Genomic DNA, 19,237 nt, shown 5'->3' on the forward strand with positions numbered 1-19,237 from the left:
GACAAGAGAAATATGCTGAAGAATGGAAAACAAGATCGAAGATCTGTTATATGATGATCGGTTTGGCTTTAGGAAAGGTAAAGGCTCCAGAGTGGCAGTTCAGACGTTGGGGTTGGTAATGGAAGCAAGACTGAGGGAAAATCATAACACGTTCACAGAATTTGTCAACCTGGAGAAAGCGTTCAACAATGTAAACTGTTGCATGATGTTAGAAATCTTGAGAAACATAGAGGTAAACTATGGAGAAAGACAATATGTGCAAGAGACGAGAGGTAGGAATTAGGACCAGCGAGAAAGTTCTCGAAATAAAAGCTGTGAAACAGGGGTGTAGCCTTTCACCCCCACTGTTCAATTTATACATCAGAGAAACAGTGACAGAAATAAGACAAGGGTTCAAGAGTGGGGTTCAAATGAAGGATAAAATGATATGATTGATAAGATTCGATGATGACATTGCCATCCTCAGTAAAAGAGAAGAAGAATTACAGGATGTGTTGAATGGAGTGTACATTCTAAAGGATACGGAATATGAGTTGAGAGTAAATGAAATAAACACGAATTAGCAGAAATGAGAACAATAAGAAGATATAAACTGTGGATCATGAAGCTAATGGTTGACAATGCGCGACCGCATCGAACAGCGTTGAGTGAAGAAGCTCTTAGAACGAGAGGATATTGGGCATATGAACTGGCCTGCCCAGTCCCTTGAGTTAAAATCCAGCGAGCGCATGTGGGATGTTTTGGAAAGACGTAATGCAATAGCGACCGCCCAAGCAGTTGACAATCGCTCTGGTAGAGAAATAGAACGCCGTTACCAATCTTGTGGTCAGCATCGGAGCACGTTTCAGAGCAGGCTTTGCCGTCCTTCTTGAACACAAATCCTATAAAGAATCTAATCCAACGTTTTTCTAAGCCCAGACGACTAGAGGTATGTACAGTAAACGAGACAGGCCATTCTGATAGTATAGGGCCATCGATTACATCACGAAGCGGACAGCGGTGGCGCAGACTTCAGATCCCGCATATTGAGCGCACAATCTTCTCATTATTTACGCTCATATTTGTACAACTCTTACCGCAAAACACCAGTTATGGAAATGAAGTCCCATGCCTCTTGACAGAGCGTAGGGGAACGATGCGGGAGACCCGCACCGCTTTACTAGGCAAGGTCGTAGTGGAGGTGGTTTGCCATTGCCGTCCTCCGACTGTGATGGGGATAAATGATGATGATGGAGACGAGACAACAACACCGGAAAAATCCCTGACCCCGCCGGGAATCGAACCCGGGACTCCGTGCTCGGGGAGCGAGAACACAACCGCGAGACGACGATAACCATTTTGGATAACAGACGTGTATTAAGTAATCATAGGCGAACTGAAAATGCAAGGCTTTACACTGTGTTTTGCTCTTTAATTACGAACGTCATCTGTTCGAAGAAACTAGGTTTTCAAAATTAGTTTGCAACTACAAACTATATTCCATTACATAGACATTAGAAAACAAAATGTAATAATGATATAACCCTTAGCTTACAACGGTCTTTTCGCAAAAGTAATCTGTAATTGCTGATTGTGCAATTTTTCCGTCTATATTGAGAAACTTGGATTCTATTGTGGATATAACGTCTCCATTACTCTGCCCGCATACCTGAACAGATTTCGAAAAATTATTTCAGCGTCTCTTTCTCTACTTTCCAGACTGGGTCGCTAAGCACTTCTCAGAAGTGTCTATTCTTCCTTCAAGTATCTCGAGTTTTTCACATCGTATGTATCATTTTCTAATTCTATAAAATCAGCCTCGTAATCTTTCTTGAGGACAAATCTTACAGTTAGCGCAGTACGCCTTGAAAATTACAGAGCGTCCATTGTGACATTTTGGCGAATGCGTCCAGTAACATTCACATGTGCTTCCGATAGTTTATGTGCAATTGCAATATCACAAGCATCACGTTTCTAAAGACCAGTATTACATATTTATTCATAATTGTTACATCAGGCGGCGAAAATCCTTCGTTTTAAAATTCGTTTCGAATAGCTTCAAAAAGTATGGTACTTCATAGATCACCTACGTCTTTTGATGACTATCCACGGGATTTAAGAACACATGTTTTGTTTACTGTTATCTTTAGTTGTTAACATACGGTCAAATTTCTGTCTCCCATGTCGGAAGTAACGGCAACAGTGCGCAGTCTATCTTCTGCAAGGTATTTGATTATTGCTATCAGCTGCTCCTTTTCCATTGTGACGCGAAAATTGTAATATATAGACTGCTTCCATGTCAATACTAACGTACGAACCATCATGTAAGAATCAAGTATCACATCATCAGATGAACCGTAAATAATTCGTCCACGAAAGCTCATTTCGTCGAAACTGAGAACAGACATTGCTTCAGATGTTCTAAGCGGAACTGTTGTAGCTGTAATTAAATTTATCACGTCTTCTACTGTTCCTGGCGTACACCTAACTTGTTTGCCGGTATTTGCTTGTTGAACGGCAGAATAAAGGGTACCCCCAAACTTTTCAAATAATGATATGATTTCCGAGAAACGATCTTGGCTCTATGTAGCACTCTTTCCTTGTCTTATCAAAAATGGAATTTAGCGTGGAATGAAACACTGCGACAAAATTTAAACCAACTCTTTTTTCAAAAACACACAGCTGCTTGTCTTCAAACACGCATTTCCTTTTTCCAAGTGAGAATTCATTGATATCAGAAAACAATTCTGTCTTCAGGTCCTTAATTTCATAATCTTTGTATAGTATCTCTGAATGGACACTGGCTCTGTGGAGAGGGCCAGTCCTGTTTTCTCTTTTATGGAGAAATCGAATGTAATTGCCTGCTGTGCCCGCAGCGTGACGTCACTGTGGCAGGCAGATACTAGCAAGCAGCCAGAATACCCTCTCCTCCAGAAGACCATCACGAAGCGGCGTGACTTCAATGCAATTATTGTCTTTGAATAAATGAGTCATTTCCGTTCGTCTCATTGCGTATTACTCAATTTACCTTCTGAAATATACTACAACAGTTATATCTGTGTGTGGCACAAGTTTCGTTGGGGTCCGTTGGCAATTATACATGAGCGAAAGTTACTTTCGTTCTTACGTTTTGCACATCAGTGAATATATCAATCAGCAGAATTATAATATTTCAGTCGTCTGGTGCGTATACCAATAACGTAATTCGATCAAATTTTAATGATTTCAAAAATATATTGAATGAAATCAGATAACCTGGATGAGGTAAGTACAAAATACAAAATTATGCAGTTCTGTAAAATGCGGAACATAAGCACTGTAATGTGTTAGGACACCAATTGCATGTATTAAATGTTAGTAATTATGACTAAATGATGATCTTTCGGCGAATAGGAAGGTCAACTAATTCCGCAAAAGGTAAACCGTTTGACTTGCAATGACATCCCATCATTTGGGAAAGAATTCTTTACTAAGATAGGTCGAAAACTTTTGAAATGGGAAGGGATTAATTGCTCTAATTCTGTGATGAGAAAAGCACAGGAAGAATTCGTAAAGGATATGAAACAAAGAGAGCCAATGAGTATAACAGCAAATGACTGACTCTGTTTAGGAAAATAACAGAAGACAGTCTCAAGATAATGACTTACCCTGTAATCAGCCTACTCGAAAACTCAAAATCGCAACATTTCTTTGACATTCCAACGAGTTACCTAAAAGCAGTGAAAAATGACAAGAAGTAATCGATGCCGGAGCTGTCAGTTTAATTTCGCTTTACTGACTGACGAAAGACATTCAGCATTTTTTTATTAAAAATGGGTTAGAGTGTAAAAGAGGATATTGTAGTCAGATGTGTGAGTCAGTTGTGTGATAAGGTTTCAGACTTTTATCCATTACGTTCAGCTTGTAATTAGAATAGTTTACAATAAATGATTTACAAAATTGTTGTTCCATACTTTACAGCTGCTTGGATTACTAACGATTCTTAACACTTAATGCAGCTTTAGACCAAAGAATTTAAAATATGAAACATTATCACACTTATGCTTTCAGGATTCGGTGCCCCACAGCTCGTAAATATTTGGGAAACCTGTCATGTTACCGTCTTCGGCTGCTGATAAATTTCTTTGTTATTTAAATAACCAGTTTCGGGCGATTGAGCATCATTAGCTTCATAAAAGTATTCACAACTTCATTTTACAGTCAAGACAAATGGTGACCCCTAGAGGAAAGTTTTGTAGACGTTTTTTGAAATGCTTTATGTATGTTTTCCAGGGTGGTGAAACCGAATTTTCAGTCACACCAAAATTTGTACCCGGAATCGGGGAAAAAATGGAAAACAATCACGAGCAATGGGATTTTTTTTCGCATATTACTCGGAAACGACCCCTTTGTTTTGAAGTGTTGACTATTTGTAAAAATGAAGAAGATAAAATTTCCCAGTAAACAGATCTGAGTGACCTTTTCGTCAGACCAGCGCTATGGCGCGTAGCGCATGTTTAATTTAGGGTAAATCGTGCGCCGCCAGCAAAATCCAACTGCTCATTTCTTAGTATGCTATGATGTTCATTCAGATGGCAAAATGAAAGCTTTCATCACACCTGCTATCAAGAGGTGTTCAAATATATTATGTTAATTCCGTAATAATTATCTTTTGTTTTACTCTTGGCGTCAATAATAATAATTGTCTTAATTAATATTATCGGTATAACATATGTAAAGAAATTTGAGGGAAGTTTGTAAGCGTATTGTCATATCGCTTGCTTAGTTGTGGAGTATCTTTGCGGGCAGCCGCGTATGTAGAGAGTTGAGCACGGGACACGAAACTTATGTTGTGTAGTGTGTAGCTCTGCATGTAGAAGCATTGTTAGTATTCAGGTTGAAGTGTTGCTAGAAGTGCTATTACAGTAAAGTGATGACATATGGAAATGCTTCAGAGGAAAGTGCGTCAAGAAGTAATTGAAAATGAGCAGTGGCGTTAATATCGTATTTATTTATCCTCTCGTTTCGTGTCGCATAGCATCGCTCATCCGCGCCGTGTTCGGTCTCGAAGAATGAACAAATGTGAATCAGTAATACCATTTACCACAAAACAGTGCAATCAAGTGCCAGTGATTTGTAGCAAGCGTGAGAACATGCGTTCGATCATTGTGTTCCGCATCATCAACAATCAGCCGCGCCGCGCCGGTTTCGCGCACGCTCGTACAAGTGAGGACTGAGAACTGAAAAATTATTTTAACGAACAGTGTTATATCATTACTAGTGACAAGGAGGACTATTACCAAATATCTGTATGTGTGACGAGCGTAAGAACTTTCCTTCGATCATTCGGCTTCCGCATCATCAACAATCACCCGCGTCGTGTCGGTTACGCGTACGCTCGTCTGAATTATATTTTGGACTGTTAATCATCGAGATTGTTAATTGGAATAAACATTTACGATTTAGAGTGTAAACAGTGCAACCTGTGGTTTCCATATCGTCTCAGAATATAGATGTTTTTACCAGACATAGGACAGTGATGTGTTTAAACGTTGAGTGACTCCCCTAAACCCGCTTGAATTTTTTCGATAGATAATTTCAGGCAGGTCAACAGCCAGCAGCAGTGTGGAGCAGAACAGTACGACCGCCGCGGGATTACCAGGTACGTTGTGTGGATAGGACGCACGGTCAAGAAAAGCAACAGTCCGAAACGACGAAGACAGTTTATATGTACAACCCCCCACCCATTCGTACTCCCGGGCGTGTTACAAGTTCCATCCTCTTCGCACTTGGTGTACCACTGCCTTCGTCTTTACTTTATTCACCTGCAATACAAGAATAAATATAGATTTCATACAGCAAAGTAAAATAACATATATCTAAATTTAGTTCGTATCAGATAGTAGGTAAATAATTACAGTTGAAACCAGTGTACAGTGTTTGTTACCATAATGAGATCATGAAATCTCACTACGAGAACTTAATGGAATCTGTTGCTTCCGTCAAGAGTTTCGGTGTCGCAATCAGTATTGTCGAAAAGAAATTAAAATGACCCTCTGCCTCCATTGGTGGTACCTCAAAACGTACTGATTTTGTGTAGAAGGTACTGTATCCTGAAGCAGACAGTACATCAACTAATTTATGAGAGCCATACTTCTTACAGATGAATGCGGCCAGACCAACTTGCCATGGTGGCAAGGAAGAGTTGGGTCTGACAGATGTCGGCATGGTGTGTCCTCTATGGCCATATCTTTGGTCTTCCATTTATTCAAATTTCCTCACTTCCGCTTCATCACTAGTCGATTGATGAAATTTTGGACAGTATCTTGGATGAGGATGGCGATTTCTGTAAGAAACTGGCCTGGAGGGGAATATTTCTTTGTGCTCTAAACCTGCGATCGAATGTCTTCAGGGAGTAAGTTTGCTGCTAGAATGTGATTTTCACTATGCAGCGGAGTGTGCGCTGATATGAAACTTCCTTGCAGATTAAGACTGTGTGCCGGACCGAGACTCGAACTCGGGACCTTTCCTACCAGCGTTTTTGAAACAAACAACAGTTGATTTTATCACAGATGAGGCAATCATTATATCAGATCCACACTTCTTCAACAGTTGAGCTTTCACAGTCTTAACATCAGGGTGGTGGTCACTGTGGATCTGGTCTATTAACTACCAAAGGGAAAATTGAAACTCCTCTTCATTTTTACTGAAGTAGTTGAAAATTTGCTCCATGGCATCATGAGTTTCAGTAGCATATAGCTCTCGCAGTGTGTGGTTTTATTTTTCTACCTGCTTAGGAATGCCGTTCAGAATGTTTGTGCAATTCATGTTGTACTTAGGATCTGCTCCAACCTTGTCAACGACTTATCCAATCTTACGTATTATTGAGCATCCTAGTTCGTTGTTTTGTCTCTCAGCGCTGATGAGAACAGTCTCTTGCAGTCCCAGCTTTCGCACGTAACTCATTAGATTTCATTGACTGTCAGGGAGCTTGTTTTCTTGAGCCAGAAATTCTGGCTCAATAGGCAAATAACACAAAAATATTGGTTTTGAAATCAAAATCTTCTTGAGTAGACCAAATTTTTTTTCGGCTGCAACCAACTGCAAGACTCTTTCCTCCAAAGCAGTTAATTTTTCGTTAGTGCACTTTGCTCGACATGGTTCACGAAAATTAACCACAATTTTCCTCTTCAAGAGGGCAGCTATGCCGTCCTTCCTCTCCTTACTTGCTCCAAAGACACTCTTCAAGCGCACTTTTGCCCTATGTGATGACACTTTTCTCCCATCATGCAGTACACTATCATATGGAACACATCTCTCACTTGAACTTATTACGTATGACTATTTTATTAACTGAAACCAACGGCACATACGATCTAAGCAACCATTCGAGGGTGAACTCTTAAAATACCTCTAGAGACCAGGGCTAAGGACCGACTTTCTCCCTGTCAGGAGTAGGCAGGTAATTGACGTCTCACAAGCAACTCAGACCTCCACCGCGACAAGTGTCAAATACTAATCATTCGGATAACACCGTGACACTACTGGTAGAAGGAATTCGGCAAAGGTTGTGCAGCAAAATAAGGTTACAGTGCGGCAGATAGGTCATGAAGTTGCCTCAGCTAGGAAATCGCGCTGTCTTCAACACGCACTACACGTCGTAGGATTGGTCTAACGGAAAAGATCCCATATATCTGTTTTGTGGAAAATTTTACCCTATTTACTTTCATTAATTGTCAACCCTCCCAAAAATGGCATCTTCACGAGCTATAAGCAAAAAACTCAAAAAAGTACTTAGTTTCTTGTTTTTATTCCTGTTTTCAACCAGTTTCGGGCCATAAATTTTGTTGGAACTTCGAAAATTCGGTTTCAGCAACCTCAAAAACAGACAGGAAACTTTTTCAAAAAACTTCTACTAAACTCTCCGATATTCTGCATTTTTTAGCACTATTTGTCTGGGCTATTAGGCGAAATATAGAATCATGGATATCATATGACAAAACCTAGAATTGGACACTGTTATCATATCGTAATATAAACTACATCTTCAGTCTACGAGAACTGTACTAGATAGTGCACAATTTATATAGACTGAAGCGCCTAGAACCGCTCGGCCACACCAGCCGGCAATTTGTTGACACATCAAAAAAAGGTTTCCATCACCTCAGTTCAGAGAGATGCAGAACCTGTACAGAAAATTGGAATAAAAATAAACATCATTTCCGGCCTTTTTATTTGTCATGAAAACCACAGTCCATGTTGTACAACCATACAGCGAAACTTTCAGAGGTGGTGGTCCAGATTGCTGTGCACACTGGTACCTCTAATACCCAGTAGCACGTCCTCTTGCAATGATGCATGCCTGTCTTCGTAATGGTATACTGTACACAAGTTTATCAATGCACATTTGGTCCAGCTTGTCCCACTCATCAACGGCGATTTGGCATAGATCCCCCCCCCCAGTGGTTGGTTGGTCACTTCGTCCATAAACAGCCCTTTTCAATGCATCCCAAGCGTGTTCGATAACGTTCACGTTTGGAGAACATGCCGTGCACTCTACTCGAGCGATGCTGTTATCCCGAAGGAAGTTATTCACAAGATGTGCACGATGTGGCAGCGACTTGTCGTCCATGAAGACGAATGCCTCGCCAATATGCTGCCGATATTGTTGCACTATTAGTCGGAGGGTGGCATTCATGTGTCGTACAGCCGTTACGGCGCCTTCCATTCTACCACCGGCGTACGTCGGCCCCACATAACATCACCCCAAAACAGCAGGGAACCTCCACCTTGCTGTACTCGCTGGACAGTCTGTCTAAGACGTTCAGCCTGATCGGGTGGCCTCCAAACATGTCTCCGACGATTGTCTGGTTCAAGGCATATGCGACAATATGCCAATCGTGAGCGGTCTATTCGGCATGTCTTTGGGCCTATCTGTACCGCGTTGAATCGTGTCGTGGTTGCACAGATGGACCTCGCGATGGACGTCGGGAGTGAAGTTGGGCATTATGCAACCTATTCCGGACAGTTTGAGTCGTAACACGAGGTCCTGTGGCTGTTCGAAAAGCATTACTCAACAGGGTTCCTCCGAGCCATAATCCGTAGGTAGCGGTCATCCACTGCAATTCTTGTCTCTCATTATCTCGTCCATATCCGAACAAATTCGTTTTGGTTCACTACGAGACTCCTGGACAATTCATTGTTGAGAGCCCCTCCTGGCACAAAGTAATAAGACGGACGCTATAGAACCTAGGTATTGACCGTGTTGGCATGGTTGAACTACAAACAACACGAGCTAGTACATCCATCCTGGTGGAATGACTGGAACAGATCGGCTGTCGGACCCCCTCCGTCTAATAGGCGCTGCTCATGCAGGGCTGTTTATATCTTTGAGCGGGTTTATTGACAAATGGGTTCAAATGGCTCCGAGCCCTATGGGACTTAACTGCTGAGGTCATCAGTCCCCTAGAACTTAGAACTACGTATACCTAACTAAAATAAGGATATCACAGACATACATGCCCGAATCATGATTCGAACCTGTGACCGTGGCGGTCGCGCGGTTCCAGAGTGTAGTGCCTAGAACCGCTCGGCCACCTCGGCCGGACGTTTAGTGACATCTCTGAACAGTCAAATGGACTGTGTCTGTGATACAATATCCAAAGTCAACATCTATCTTCAGGAGTTATGATAACCGGGGTGATGGAAATCTTTTCGTTGATGTGTCTATTACGATATGCTATACATGACTAATTCATAGTTTTATATCCTGACGATAATGGTTTTAAACTTCTCCCAACATGATGTTGTGAATACTTTTATGAACCAGTCGAACGAAAAAAGTAAAAATTGAATTTTAGCAACAGGTAAAAGCGGTGACATGACATTTCTCAAATAGTCTCGCTTCCTTTACGTCATTTGGAAGAGAGTATGTCGCAGAACTTCTGATATACACTACTGGCCATTAAAATTCCTACACCAAGAAGAAATGCAGCTTATAAACGGGTGTTCATTGGACAAATATATTATACTATAACTGAAATATGATTACATTTTCAAGGAATTTGGTTGCATATATCCTGAGAAATCAGTACCTAGAAGAACCACCTCTGGCCGTAATAACGGCCTTGGTACGCCTGGGCATTGAGTCAAACAGAGCCTGGATGGCGTGTACAGGTACACCTGCCCATGCAGCTTCAACACGATACCACAGTTCATCAAGAGTAGTGACTGGCGTATTGTGACGAGCCAGTTGCTCGGACACCATTGACCAGACGTTTTCAGTTGGTGAGAGATCTGGGGAATGTGCTGGCCAGGGTAGCAGTGGAACATTTTCTGTAACCAGAAAGGTCCATACAGGACCTGCAACATGCGGTCGTGCATTATCCTGCTGAAATGTAGGGTTTCGAAGGGATCGAATGAAGGGTAGAGCCACGGGTCGTAACACATCTGAAATGTAACCTCCACTGTTCAAAGTGCCGTCAATGGGCACAAGAGGTGACCGTGACGTGTAAACAATGGCACCCCATACCATCACGCCGGGTGATACGCCAGTATGGCGATAACGAATTCATGCTTCCAATGTGCGTTCACCGCGTTGTCGCCAAACACGGATGCGACCATCAGATGCTGTAAACAGAACCTGGATTCATCCGAAAAAGATGACGTTTTTCCATTCGTGCACCCAGGGTTCGTCGTTGAGTACACCATCGCAGCCACGTTGATAGAATGCCTGTCATCTCGACTGCTAGTGATACGAGGCCGTTGGTATCCAGCACGGCGTTCCGTATTACTTTCCTGAACCCACCGATTCCGTTTTCTGCTAACAGTCATTGGATCCTGACCAACACGATCAGAAATGTCGCGATACGATAAACCGCAATTTCGATAGTCTGCAATCCGACTTTTATCAAGGTCGTAAATATGATGGTACGCATTCCTCCTTACACGAGGCATCACAACAACGTTTCACCAGGCAACGCCGGTCAACTGCTGTTTGTGTATGAGAAATCGGTTGGAAACTTTCCTCATGTCAGCACGTTGTAGGTGATGCCACCGGCGCCAACCTTGTGTGAATGCTCTGAAATTTAATCATTTGCATATCGCAGCATCTTCTTCCTGTCGGTTAAATTTCGCGTCTGTAGTACGTTATCTTCGTTGTGTAGCAATTTTAATGGCCAGTAGTGTTTATTGATGAGGGAGATACACTTTATAGTTCAACAGCTAGAGAGCTCTAGGTGGCTTCAAAACGTTTGGTCTTCGCATATACTTGCATGGATGTACAGGGTGATTCAAAAAGAATACCACAACTTTAGGAATTTAAAACTCTGCAACGACAAAAGGCAGAGCTAAGCACTATCTGTCGGCGAATTAAGGGAGCTATAAAGTTTCATTTAGTTGTACATTTGTTCGCTTGAGGCGCTGTTGACTAGGCGTCAGCGTCAGTTGATGCTAGGATGGCGACCGCTCAACAGAAAGCTTTTTGTGTTATTGAGTACGGCAGAAGTGAATCGACGACAGTTGTTCAGCGTGCATTTCGAACGAAGTATGGTGTTAAACCTCCTGATAGGTGGTGTATTAAACGTTGGTATAAACAGTTTATAGAGAATGGGTGTTTGTGCAAAGGGAAAAGTTCTGGACGGCCGAGAACGAGTGATGAAAATGTAGCACGCATCCAGCAAGCATTTGTTTGCAGCCCAGGAAAATCGACTCGCAGAGCTAGCAGAGAGCTGCAAATTCCACAATCAACTGTATGGAGAGTCCTACGAAAAAGGTTAGTTATGAAACCTTATCGTCTGAAATTGGTTCAAGCACTGTCTGCAGCTGATAAGATTAAAAGAATCGATTTCTGTGATTTTATCCTTGCTCAAATGGAAACAGATGAATCTTTCGTTTCAAAGATTGTGTTTAGTGATGAAGCAACTTTCCACACTAACGGGAAAGTCAACCATCACAATGTCTGTATATGGGGCACTGAGAATCCGCGGGAAACAACTCAGTATGAACGTGACTCGCCTAAGGTGAACGTTTTCTGTGCCATTTCAGCCAATAAAGTTTTTGGTCCCTTTTTCTTCGAAGGTGCTACTGTAACTGGACTACAGTATCTGGAGATGTTAGAGAATTGGCTGTTCCCTCAGCTCGAACAAGAAGCACAACAATTCATATTTCAGCAGGATGGAGCGCCACCACATTGGCACTTATCTGTCCGTAACTACCTGAACGTCAACTACCCAAGGCGATGGATCGGCCGCCAGGCAGCCCGTGACAGAGCACTTCATCACTGGCCTCCAAGAAGCCCTGATCTTACTCCCTGCGATTTTTTCTTATGGGGGTATGTTAAGGATATGGTGTTTCGGCCACCTCTCCCAGCCACCATTGATGATTTGAAACGAGAAATAACAGCAGCTATCCAAACTGTTACCCCTGATATGCTACAGAGAGTGTGGAACGAGTTGGAGTATCGGGTTGATATTGCTCGAGTGTCTGGAGGGGGCCATATTGAACATCTCTGAACTTGTTTTTGAGTGAAAAAAAAACCTTTTTAAATACTCTTTGTAATGATGTATAACAGAAGGTTATATTATGTTTCTTTCATTAAATACACATTTTTAAAGTTGTGGTATTCTTTTTGAATCACCCTGTATATTGCACTAAATGATCAAAAATATAAGAACACCCCTACATAATTCGGAACTAAGCAGTAGATGACACGAGAGGAGTCGGAGGGTATTGTATTCCCAGTAAAATATTGACAACAGAATAAGGTGGTCAGAGCAGCTCAGTGACTTCGGAAATGAGCTTGGCTGTAGATGTCATTTGGGTAACAGGTCCATCATGTAAACTTAAACCCTTTTAAAGCCGCTGATGTCGACTGTCGATGAAGTGACTGTGGAGTGGAGAAACGAAGGAACAACCACAGCTAAACCAAGACAAGAAAGACTCTTGTACTGTCGGACAGAGACCGTCGAACAATGCGGATCTTTGTTGTAAAAGACCGTACGAAATCAGCTAAAGGAATCTCTTTTCAGTTCGAAAAAGCCACCAACAGTCTCTCTACCTCCTTGACTGTGTGCACAGAGTTAGAAAGAATGGGGCAAAGTTGTTGAGCAGGTCCTCTGGAGTCACACATTTCTGTAGTCAGTGCCAGGTGGCGCTTGAGGAGGTGTTAAGAGCGATGGCACTGGACAGTGAAAGACTGGAAAGGAGTGATTCGGAAAGATGAATCATTCTACGCCTTATGGAAATCCGATAGAAGGGTTTAGGTTTGGCAAATGTTTGCAGAACGTCGCCTACCCTCAGGTGTGATACCAACAGTAATCTACGGAGAAAGCAGTGTTAGGGTACGTGGAAAATTTTCGTGATTGGGTGTCGTCCCCTTACTGCGCCTAAGAAAATGATAATGCGTAAGGATATTAATATATTATACAACATTGTGTACTACGTGTTGCAGAGTAAATACCCTAAGATGATGCTTGTTTGTATCAGCATCACCCAGCTTCACAATGCTCGTAAGACAGTAACTGTGGAGCAGAAGTTTATAGACAGTAACAATCTTGAAATGGACTGTGCAGAGTCCCGTCCTGAACCGACCGGAGAACGTTTTCGATAAGTTAGAATGTCATCTTCGCTCCAAACGCCAACGTCTTACATCCCTAACTCCTCTATTTCGGCTCTTGAGGAAGGGCTGCCTTCCTACACAGTCCTTCAAACACGTCATTGAACGTGTCCCCAGCAGAGTTCAAGGTGTCATAAGGACACAACACATATTACTGTCCGGTCTCATTCTGTAGTACATTTGTAGAATTTATATCTACAAAAAAAAAAAAAAAAAAAATCAAATAGTCCTGAATATGAGCAGCGTACAGTGAAGATTTGATAGTGCAAGCTGTGTTGATTTACCAACGAATAAAGAAATAGGAAGTGTTACAGACGGTAATGATGCCTTCACTTTTTATACATTTGATCTGAACAAATATAGTTTATTGCCATTTGTAACACAATGTTCTGACATGGCCGTTATAAACAAAGTTTCATAGATCTAGTCGAGCATAAAATTATGATCAGGAACAGTAAATGTGGCAGACAACTATTGGCTTTAATGATTGGGAAGAGTCCTTTACACTTATCATCATCTATAAAGACTGATAGATGAAGTACTTTGTTTAAAATAATCGGGATCTGGTGTCACATTCCTTTATTTTTTTCCGAGAGGAAATGCTCCTTCTTCCATTGCCGCAGAACTAATTTAACTCACGTCGAAGCCTATATACAGAGTATGCCAAGCATAAGCAAGAAGTAAGTACAATTTACGGGCCTCGGTTGACGAAGTTCCGCGCTGCGTAAATTCCAAGTGATGCTTATGCGTGTCGAGGGCAGACTGAAGCAGCTGTGGGCGCTAACAAGAGAGGAAGTCATCAATAAGTTATGAAGACTGGCGAGAATATCTGAGAAGTTCAGAATTTTCGTGAAAGAATGGAATGAAGAATAAAGATAGGCACAGGAGGAAAAGTGTACTGGGGTGAGAGAAAGAAGATAAGGCCAGATATAAAATTGGCGCAGAGCTGCGGGCGCGTCGCAGTCTGCGATACTGAAGGGGTGGAAGAGAGCGCAAACTTTCGGCACCCACTTCCTGCTCGTCGCTCGCCAAAAACTCGAGCGGAAATACTGCGACGAAAGCAGAGGGCAAAAAAAAAAGGTGATGTCTGGGGCGGGACGGTGCGAACGGGTTGGAACAAGAGCGCCGCTGGGAAGCAGCCGTTGGGGAAGCTGTGGGAAGGGTCGGGTTAGTAACAGTGAAAGCACTGCAAAAGGAAAAAAAGGGGGGGAGAAGAGGGGAAGGAATCCGGAGGGGGAGGCTGCGAGAGTGTCACGAACGGAAGAGGGGCGGAAAGGTGAAATTTATAGCGAAACTGCGACGCGGCCACACAAACCGTCACACCGTCTGAGGAGTGAAACAATGCCGGGTAGGAGACCGTTCCCTGAAGATATATCGCGAAATCTGTCGGCGAAATATCTCCGTAGATGTGGCAGCTAAAGAATTTATTGCGCAGTGGGCTACAGTTCTCAGTCTGCGAAGCCTGTCGGCAAGTTGCTGGCGGCGCCGATTGTGTGTCGGTGTGGTACGAGGGGTGTGGAGACGGGGGGGGGGAGATGGGGGAGAGGGTGGTTACACGTGGGGAGGGGTCAGAAACGGTTGGGGAAGAGGCGGCAGCTGTCAGTGCGGTGGGCTGGCAAGTTCATTTCACCCGATTGATAAATACGTTGGCTGAATATGTATCTTATTCTTTTCTTATTGCTTTTTGTTGGCTCGAATGTTTTCTGATATAAAATTTACAACAAACTGTAAATATGATATTCTGTGTGTTGTTTTCATCCGTACAGATTTCAGTTATGATTGTATGTTGCGTGTGATACAAAGAGATCTAATCTGTTTTTAATGTTACGCGATGGTCCAGTTATGAACGGTCGAGTTATATCAATTGAAGACGTCTGTAGGATTATTCTGAAGTGGAATATAACCTTGTTAAAACCAGAGACTGTGGATGGCCTAGGCAGTGCGTAAACCCGGAGTGAAATGGCGAGCGCTAATTTCGGGAAGTTTAATCCCACTGCGCGTAAATCTGAAGTGACATTCAGAACTGTGATAAAACAAAGGAATACGCAAATGATTGATGATTACGAATACAGCTACGGCAGACTGGCATCACAAATGAAATTCAAATGGTCCTTTGCACCATTTGTTCATAACGAATGACTGAATAAACGTGCCTGTGGCAAAAGAAATAAACTGCGAGCATTCGTGTACACATTGTGTGCACATCAACAGTGTATCACTTGTATTTGAACATTAAAACTCTTATTTGGATACATTCTGTATCTCAAAAAATTAGAGGCGTGACCGGAAGAATAAAATTAACGTTCTTACTCTAAGGTGAAAACCTGTAATTCATGCGTTATTTTATTATAATATATCAAGAATAAATACGCCATTATGGTCGACCGTCATCTGTCGTGTACCAGCACAAGACGCAGAGCTTACTGCAGCATCTTGGAGCTGATTCCCAACGCAGATGTTGCATGAAGGTACCTTTCTGCGTTTCAGTTCACCTGTGCAGAGGGTAATAACAACAGACCTACTGCATCTCACGAAATAACGAAATTCACGAAGTTTTCTCAGGATTGAAACCGAGAAGATTTGCGCTAGAATAGTAAAAGAGACTTTGATCCATGTAGGAAACGAAATATTTATGTACGAGTAAGGATTTGCAATAGATTGCGTGGTAATAGGTTCTTTTCTACGCTGGCTGTTTATTGACCATGTTATAACATGTAACAGTAGTAAAAACATATTACGACTGTTTTAACATTTGATGAAACTCTCCGATAGACGTTTATTAATTGAGTAAATTGATTGTTCACAGGAATTCACTTTCTTCTGATACCATATGATCAACAGGGTGAGGGTGGTAGAATTTTGTAAGACAGTAAAATTCTCTGAAAGGTGCATGGCTACTTTAGATGCATATAGACGGATAATTATTTTGGCTGAAAATAAAACTATTCTATTACACTATCTTGCGTATTGATAACTACTTCAACTGTGTTTTGTCCTTTATTATCTTCTCAACAACATCTTCAGGTGAGCACATGATTAAAACACTAAAGCGGAAATCTGCATGGCAGAACACGAGGCCGCGTCCCCTATACGCCGTTCCATATAGATCAGAGAAGAATAACTATGATACGATTTGTTTTGGACCCGTCCACTATATTGGAATCTGGTAGTTTAATCCATGGCATACCGTCTTTTAATGGTGTTTTGTTTTGACGGTAAACGAATGTTGGGAAAAAATATTCCGAGCTTTTCCGCTCTAATGCTGTAATCATATGTTCACCACAAGATTGACTTTTAGCGCCACGAAACCGGTTGTGATACTCTAATAGAGGACCAAATGCAGCTGAAGTGGTTATTAATTCCCAAGATAAATACTCATAGCCGTGGTTGCCCTTTTACAAGGTTCTGTATTATATGAGTGTCTAGCCGGACAATGGATGCTCCGTCTTCAGTGCGGTTGCACAAATACGTAAGACCTCCTGTGGGAATCTTAGAGAGCGAATGTGGAGGAAATGGACAGGGACTGCGGATAGGTGATGCTCGATGAGAGTGTGGTACGGCCATGAGGCGCCAGGAAACACTTTTTCACTCGTCGTCGCTGATTCCACGTAATGTCCCAGTCCAGCTGACAGTAGTGATCTCCTTCCTTTCCATTTTTCAATTTACATACAAAACAATTCTGCTCTGTTGCCGGCGCCTGACGGGAGACATCTCCCCGCACGCCACAAATCCACTATATGCCTAACTCTCAGGCGTGGCCAAGCAAGGCAGACGCCGTTGGCAGCATCCAGTGGACACTCCAGACGGGGAAAGCCATCCTTCCACACTCCCCTCAGACACCAATCAAATGTCGAATGACATCAACGCGATCGGCGAGCCAACTAGCGAACGACACGTCATCGCGACGGAGCCAATCACGCGAGATGAGGGGAACACACCGCGTAGAACTATCAGCTCTACCGGTCCTATACGGTAGTCTTCAGTGGACCTACAGCCGTAGTTATCATGAGCGCCACCGCAAGGATCTTCAGGATTTCTGCTCGGAAGTCTTTTCGGTAGCTACAGAATGGGACTATCTAATATTCCAGCCTGATAGAACTGAACTTAAAAACAAACCCCGGAATGCGAGGTCACAAGTTCACTCTTTAATAAGCTTATTTGAAAGTTTTGTGTTAATGTGTGTCTACCTGAAATTGGCGGTAGAGGTGTGCGAGCATTATTGTTAATATAACTGACTGGATTTTAGAAAAGCTGAGTAGTCGAAAGCAAACACTAATTGTTTTTTGGTGCATTTATTCCAAATGACGTGTTTCGGACCATAACCATCATTAGATTTCGATTTCATAACAAAAATGATTTTGACAGCTTGTTCGTTACTCACAGATTCAGGAAACAAAAGGAATTACATATAATTTAAACTTGGAGAATGAAAATGTTGGTCGTGAGAAGGTATTCTTTTTTTTTTTTTTTTTTTTTTGTTTGGTGGGAGGGAGGATTGGATTTTTGATTCCCTATCCGACGAGGTTGATGAACTACGCGGCTCAACACCTGTCTCAATATCACTTTAACTTGCTAAGCACGTATCTTCATCACTGTACTCCTCATCTACACCTTACACACAGTTGAGCGTATACGACACCACACATGCCACCGACTGATCATGCAGAAACACTAATATTTCACCTCCCACTTCTTTCTAATTCTGCGTAATTTCTTGGATTCCTTTATGAAGAAATGTCAACTTCGCCAACTGTTGCGATTGTTCTGCTCTATATCAACACGATTAGCACCGTAGCACTGGTGAAAGCTGCACGTCGACTAAGCAGTTCCATGACCCTCCGTAGCCTCATGCTGTGCTCACCATTGGAAACCTCCAGTCCCGCCCCCTGTTGCAACTATGAGCCAATATTGTGGCTGCGTGGCAGAAAATATGTAAGGTGTCGAATCCCGTAAACATCATTGGCCTTTTGGGACCTTGCACTCAAGGGATTCTCTGTTAGATGCTAGAAAGGACTTGTTGTAGGAAGCGTTCATTGTATTCTTTCTTACGAGAGTCTTGAGTGTTGGAATAAATACTTCTTGAACTTGGACTCTAACTTTGTGTAGTTGCTCCTGACGCTATGCTCACGGGGTTATGTTGAGGTGACGTGCTACTGGACACATACGGCCACGTAAAAAGAAATTCAAATGGACAGTATTTAATATACTATACTATGTCATTTTATCATTGTTACTGCCTTTCTGGTTTAAGTCGTATAAGAAAAAGAAAGTGTGACTGATAGTGGAGATTGTGTACGAGCCGTGTTTTCTTTCTACGATAGTCTCAACGTATCAAAAGTATTTGGAGAATAGAATGATAATTTAGTGTAGCTAAGGCGTTTGATTTGTGGAATAAAATCATGTGAGAGGTTATTGGTGCCCAAGATCATACACCCCTTAATATTGGAACTATCACGTTTTAACTATTTGATAACGAGATACCTCGTACCGCTGTAGCCTTTTCAGTTGTTAGTGAAGGGAATCACTGTTCAGATCAAGGCTAAAAGTCTTGAGCCATTTTTATCACAAAGTATTACTTCCTTTGCAAAAGCAGGTGTGTTAGCTCAGCAATCGGATACCAATATACTATTAACAACTTTTAACTAAATAACGATACTATAAAGG

At 42.2% G+C, this 19,237-nt stretch overlaps 1 protein-coding gene across 1 annotated transcript in view; it reads right to left on the reverse strand.

Annotated features, from left to right (window-relative positions):
- The window catches only part of LOC126260601 (nephrin-like), a 502,530-nt gene that overhangs the window by 107,938 nt on the left and 375,355 nt on the right, over positions 1-19,237 (reverse strand). The window lies entirely within an intron of this gene.

This window comes from Schistocerca nitens, chromosome 5 (genome assembly GCF_023898315.1).
Source record: "Schistocerca nitens isolate TAMUIC-IGC-003100 chromosome 5, iqSchNite1.1, whole genome shotgun sequence".
NCBI classification, from domain to species: Eukaryota; Metazoa; Arthropoda; class Insecta; order Orthoptera; family Acrididae; genus Schistocerca; species Schistocerca nitens.